Source organism: Scyliorhinus canicula, chromosome 6 (assembly GCF_902713615.1).
Source record: "Scyliorhinus canicula chromosome 6, sScyCan1.1, whole genome shotgun sequence".
Classification (NCBI taxonomy): Eukaryota; Metazoa; Chordata; class Chondrichthyes; order Carcharhiniformes; family Scyliorhinidae; genus Scyliorhinus; species Scyliorhinus canicula.
The window spans coordinates 78,971,486-78,977,485 of NC_052151.1; the positions used below are offsets into that span (position 1 = coordinate 78,971,486).

At 41.9% G+C, this 6,000-nt stretch overlaps 1 protein-coding gene across 2 annotated transcripts in view; it reads right to left on the reverse strand.

The window, feature by feature from the left end:
• klhl32 (kelch-like family member 32) overlaps positions 1 to 3,366 on the reverse strand; it is a 385,844-nt gene extending 382,478 nt beyond the window's left edge. For both annotated transcript variants that reach the window (XM_038799548.1, XM_038799547.1), the window contains exon 1: positions 3,047 to 3,366. The gene's annotated coding sequence lies outside the window, so the exon portion shown is untranslated. The remainder of the gene's footprint in view (positions 1 to 3,046) is intronic.
• Positions 3,367 to 6,000: the final 2,634 nt, after the last annotated feature.

The window sequence follows — 6,000 nt, forward strand, 5'->3', positions numbered from 1 at the left end:
CTCCCCCAGTCTTGAACCAATATCACTCTCTCAAGCAACACGGTCAGAAATTCCCGATCCTGCTAAATCCTTCCAAAGTTTCAACTGGCCTCGCACCCTGTGCCCACTCTCCCTAACTTGTACTCCCAGGTACAACATTCTAGCCTGCCATGTGTTCTTAGACTTCATTGCCCTCCCACATATCTCAGGTTCTTGAAGTGAAAAGGTAGTGATCACATTTTCTTACCCTAAAGGATAAATAGTAAAGTTATTTATTCAAAAGAGGGATCACAAATTTGTATATACAGTACTTCTGCTCACATGTTTTATTCTATAATAAAGCTATAAACTTTGACATATGATCATTATTTACAATTCCCCAAGTGGCTCAGCAGCGAGATCAGGAAAAATTGTGACAACTCATTTACTTTTTAAGATCTGGCATACCTTCTTTCAAACAAAATGTAAATTTTATGCAAATGTTTATTTCTGTGTCGTTTAATACCAGAATTACTTGGAAGCAGGTTTACAGTGTAGAAAGGGATAGGGACAGGATTTCAATGTAAAATGTTCATTTATTAATATGCATATTTAAGGTGTCTCCTAACTAGGAGGAAATGTTCTATCACACAAGTTCACAGACCTTAAAAATTTCAAACTTGAGAATTATTTTAAAGAACTGGCAGTTTTCACAGACTTGGTAATTAACTGCCTTTCTGGCCCTCGATAATAAGGAACATTCTGTAATTTTAAGTCTGGGAATTGTTAAAGACTCACACTCATCAGTGTCCATTTATGACAATAGCTACAATCTAGCACACGTTTAAGCATATTAAAAGAATAATGCTTGAAAGTGAAAAAAGAATTAAAAAAAGGACAATCTTGCATAATCAGGACAACACCCAAGAAATTTACAAGCAACTGCCCATCTACAGAAATTTTGCTTCGTAATTAGCCTTAGATTAACCTCAGGACATATTTAGACCCTTTCCCCACAAGATGTGCTTCATTAGTGCCTTTAAAAATAACGCCATTCCATCTTAGAATTCACAACTATCCTCCAAACCACAAATCACTCATCAATAGCCGTACAAATCACCTTTAACACAGTAAGAATCTTGTGTCCACAGTGTCACTATTAGTTGGTGGATGGCATTGCACAATGACCAGATTGCTTCCATTCTAAATATGAACATTGAAATTTATCATGGAAATATAAAGGACAAAATGCATGATTCGAAAATGAGAACCAAATTATTCACATCAGCTGGTTTCAATTTTAACTTGCTGTCGAACATCACTTTTCTTGAAGGAAATACTTACTTTTGATTCCTTGTATGCATTGTGATAAGATAGTAACTAGTCAGCTAGCAATTACTTTACTCCAGCTAGTATTTTTAAATAATAGTGTATTTTCCACCTTTTATTCCTCGTTATCCTTTTTATGATGCCACCCACTTTGAATGTTATTTGTAAAAACAAAGCAAAAAAAGTTAAATAAAATAGTGACACATCCTAGAGGGTCAATATATTTATGGGCTGAAAAACAAAATGGGCCACTCAAGGTCAGATCCAAAACCCGATTGATATCAGTACTCATATTTATTCCCCCTCCCCCCCCCCCAAAAAAATCAGAGTGATCAGATACAGTCCCCAGCAAAGATTCAATCTTCCATCACATCTCAGACTTCCGAATAACTACCTCCAGGTGGAGGTTGTGGAAGTATCCATACTTTCCTATGTACTCCCAGCTAGCATTCAGAGTATGTGCCCATTTGCAACAATGCAAAATGAAAGCATAATTCAGCATCTCTCACAACATTATTTGATATTAGCAAGAGTGGGAAGGGGAAGATAAACCATGCAATTTTTTAAAAAAGTACTTTATTGTCACAAGTAGGCTTACATTAACACTGCAATGAAGTTACTGTGAAAAGCCCGTAGTTGCCACATTCCAGCGCCTGTTCAGGTACACAGAGGAAGAATTCAGAATGTCCAAATTACCAACTTGTGGGAGGAAACCAGAGCACTGGGAGGAAACCCACGCAGAACATGCAGACTCCACACACAGTGACCCAATAGAGCCTGGGACCCTGGAGATGTGAAGCAACAGTGCTGCCTATTGTGCTACAATTTTAAACAATTTGAAACTTTAACCGGTCGGTTTGAACATGCAAATAAACTCTGATCAAATTTATTTATAAAATATTAACTGTTTTATTGTAATGGAAGTTAAATGCAGTAAAATACATTTTTTTAATCTTCCATCTGCAGGTATAAAAATATAAGGACTGAACACATCACTTTAAAATGGGGAGCGAATTACCCTATCCTCGAAGTCTGCTTTTTTTGAAAACTACACTTCGGTTTTGGCTCCTCCCACGTACATTGATTGCCACAGGAGATCAACTGGTATACCTTAAAATTGCAACAACCTTTAAACTGCATTACTATTTTTAAATGTTTGTAATTACAGTCATTGATAACATTTCAAAACATCCGCCCTCCCCAAATACTAGAAGCACATCACTACAGCATTCCATTGGCTAGCAAACATCGCATTCATATGTTTCACTTTTGTCAGAAAATATATTTCAATGTTAATTATTTTCACTCATTACCAATAAACTCACATCGGGTCATTACTTTTACCTCACATCAGCTCATTACCAATAACTCACATCAACATATCGAATTGCTGTCGAAATTCTCCCTTGAATCAAGGTCACGTAGTATCTTGTCTTACAGCTGTGTTGCCATGGTAAAGGCAAAGTCAACTAAAGTCTTTTGGCAGAATGGGCTGTTTTCACATTTTTCAGTGCACATCGTAGTAGTGCACAACGTTCAATCTCAATGTAGTTTCTATAGCAATCACACTAATTCTCTCACACACACACACACACATATATATATACAGCATATATATATATATATTAAAACGGACCGGTAAATGGCACACGACCCAGCCACCTGGATATTGCAATATCTAACGTAGCAGAGTCGCAACAATGATTGCTACTGCTCTTGCTCACCAACCCGCGAAATGTACAGACTAACTTCCACTCACCTGAGAAGACAGTGACCTGTTGGGTAATATGTATCTGGCTGCTGTCCTTCTCGTGTTCTCGTGATGTGTCAGGCGAACCTTCAGAATTGCGGTTCGCGCGTTTGATGTGCTGGGTCCCAGATGGAGTGGGGTTTGCACAGACGCTTCAGCGCGCTCCCTCCCTCTCTCTGGCTTTGCTACGCTGCCCGAGCCGAAGCGCCGGCCGGCTGATTGACACGTGATGCCAGGCGCTGCGGGCGCGCGCGCTTGGCCAGCCGTGGAACGTTGTGCTGGCCAGCGAGCGGCTTGCAGATAGGCTGCAGCTTCTTGTCTTCGATGTTTTTTTTCATCGCACACAACATGGAGGGTGGTGGAATGTTTGGGGTAACACTCGTGTCGATCGAAAGCACACGGATTGCACTTTCCTTTAAAAACAACGCAGCCGGGGCTGTGCTCTGCCAAAGCAACCTGCATTTAAATAGGTCAACATTTCCGAATCGAAATATGGCATTGTCACTTCCAATCAATGGGGATTGTAGATCCGCAGGCGTCAAAGCAAGCTGCTGGCACTCTTTTGTTTTGCCACTACTTTCCAGACTGCTGCTGACAGATAAGCAAAATTAGGGGTCTTGATTATAACCTTTGTGAGAAGTGGTTGCCCCCTACCCTCCCCAATGTGTCTCCTCCCATTATCCAGGTTTTAAAAAACGTTTCTAATTGTTACCATGCTTTGGCGAAATAAGAATTATGTACACGAGAAGCCCAGAATTGAAATGCTGCAACGGTATCGGATTATGATTTCATCGGTGATTTTTTTTTTGAATGGATGTTGACCTCCATTTTCCAAAAGGTGTCTTCCACTGGAGCCTATAGGTCATTTGCTCTCGGGATTCTGCCAATACCACCCTGGAACTGATCGTTAAAATGTCAGAAACTTTAGCTGGAACTTTCATCTTTTCCCACTTCCACACTTCTAACAGTGTACCTCTGTGAGCATTGTCAGAGGATATGAAAGCATTAATATTGTATCTAGTATGAATTTTATCTCGCACATTTTCGGCACCACTGTACAAATCCCAATTCCTGTGCCATGTTTGCACATTCGTGAAACAACAATAAATCACAAATAAACTAGTGAGTCATCTGCCAGGCATGAACACGCAAATGGGAATGAAAAATACGGATGACAAAAACTGCAAAACAAGTCGCCAGTACAAAATAAAGAGATGGTGAACTACTAAAATCACATCTTTTTCATTCTTTGAGAGGCTATTTTGAACTCCAGCTGAGAAATTCATTACTGGTAATAAAGATGGAACATAATAAAACATTAAATATTTCTATAATAAAAACAGAAAATGCTGAACAAACTCAGCAAGCCTGGCAGAAGCTGTGGAGAGAAAGAGGGTTAACGTTTCAGATCTAAATGACCTGTTTACAGATTTCCAGCATCCACAGTATTTTGGTTTTATATTAAATATGGTAGCACAGTGGTTAGCATTGTTGCTTCACCGCCAGGGAACCAGGTTTGATTCCCGGCTTGGGTCACTGTCTGTGCAGAATCTGCATGTTCTCCCGTGGCTCAGTCGCAAAATTGACTCCCTACAGAAGGACAGGTCTGAGGCGTTCAAGTCAGGCGACCCTGACCTATATAAGAAATCCAGGTACAACCTCCGCAAAACCATCCGAGATGCCAAGAGAGTATATCAGACCAAGCTAGAGTCACAGACTAGCGTTACAGACACTTGGTGGTTGTGGCAAGGCCTAAATAACATAACAGACTACAAAGCGAAGCTGAGCAGTAACTCCGGTAGCAGCGCAACCCTCCCCAATGAAGTCAACGCATTCTATGCTCGGTGCGAACAGGAAAACAACAATCTGCTGACGAGTTCTCCAGCAGCCCACAACACACCCATACCCACCATCACAGCTTCCGAAGTCAGATCGGCCTTCCTGAAACTAAATCCTCGGAAAGCAACGGGTCCGGATGGGATCCCTGGTCGTGCACTCAGAGCCTGCGTGGACCAGCTGGTAGAGGGGTTTGTGGACTCCGCTCCGAGGTCTCCACTTGCTTCAAGAAGACATCATCATACCGGTGCCAAAGAAGAACCAGGAAACATGCCTCAGTAGGGGCTGGTTTAGCACAGTGGGCTAAACAGCTGGCTTGTAATGCAGAACAAGTCCAGCAGAGCCTCCCCGAATAGGCGCTGCATTGAAGCCTACTTATTATTATCAATAACTACCATCCAGTGGCCCTGGCCTCAGTCGTAATGAAGTGCTTTGAGAGATTGGTCATAAAGCACATCATCTCCATACTCCCAGAACACCTTGATCCACTGCAATTTGCATACCACTGCAACCGGTCCACAGCAGGCGCCATCTCCCTGGCCCTACAGCATCTCGACAATAAGGACTCCTACACCAGACTCCTATTTATCGACTACAGTTCCGCCTTCAACACCATAATCCCAGCCAAGCTCATATCAAAGCTCCAAAACCTAGGACTTGGCTCCTCACTCTGCAACTGGATCCTCGACTTTCTGACCCACCGACCACAATCAGTAAGAATAACAACAACACCTCTCAACATCTGGCAAACTTTTCCCGCTCTGAAGCGGCGTCCACCAATCAGAGCGCGATGTTGTTCTGCATTGCCTGCTGATAGGCTCATACAAATTTCTTGAGCCCATCAGCAAATTCAAAGCTACCATCTCTGATTGGTGCTCCCACACCACCAGTCACCTCTCAGTATGGGGTGCCCCCGTCATTGACCACAGCACCTCGCTGCATGCTGCATGTTTCATTGCCTCTGGCAAAGCCAATAGAGTACTTTTTTGAAGTGCAGTCACTCTTGGAGAGGAAAACAACAGCCAACTGACTCAAAACAAAATAATAATTGACAAGACTCTCTGTTTTGATGTTTAAGAGAAAAATATTGGCCATAACAGCAGGGCAATTCATGCTTTTCTCCAAAT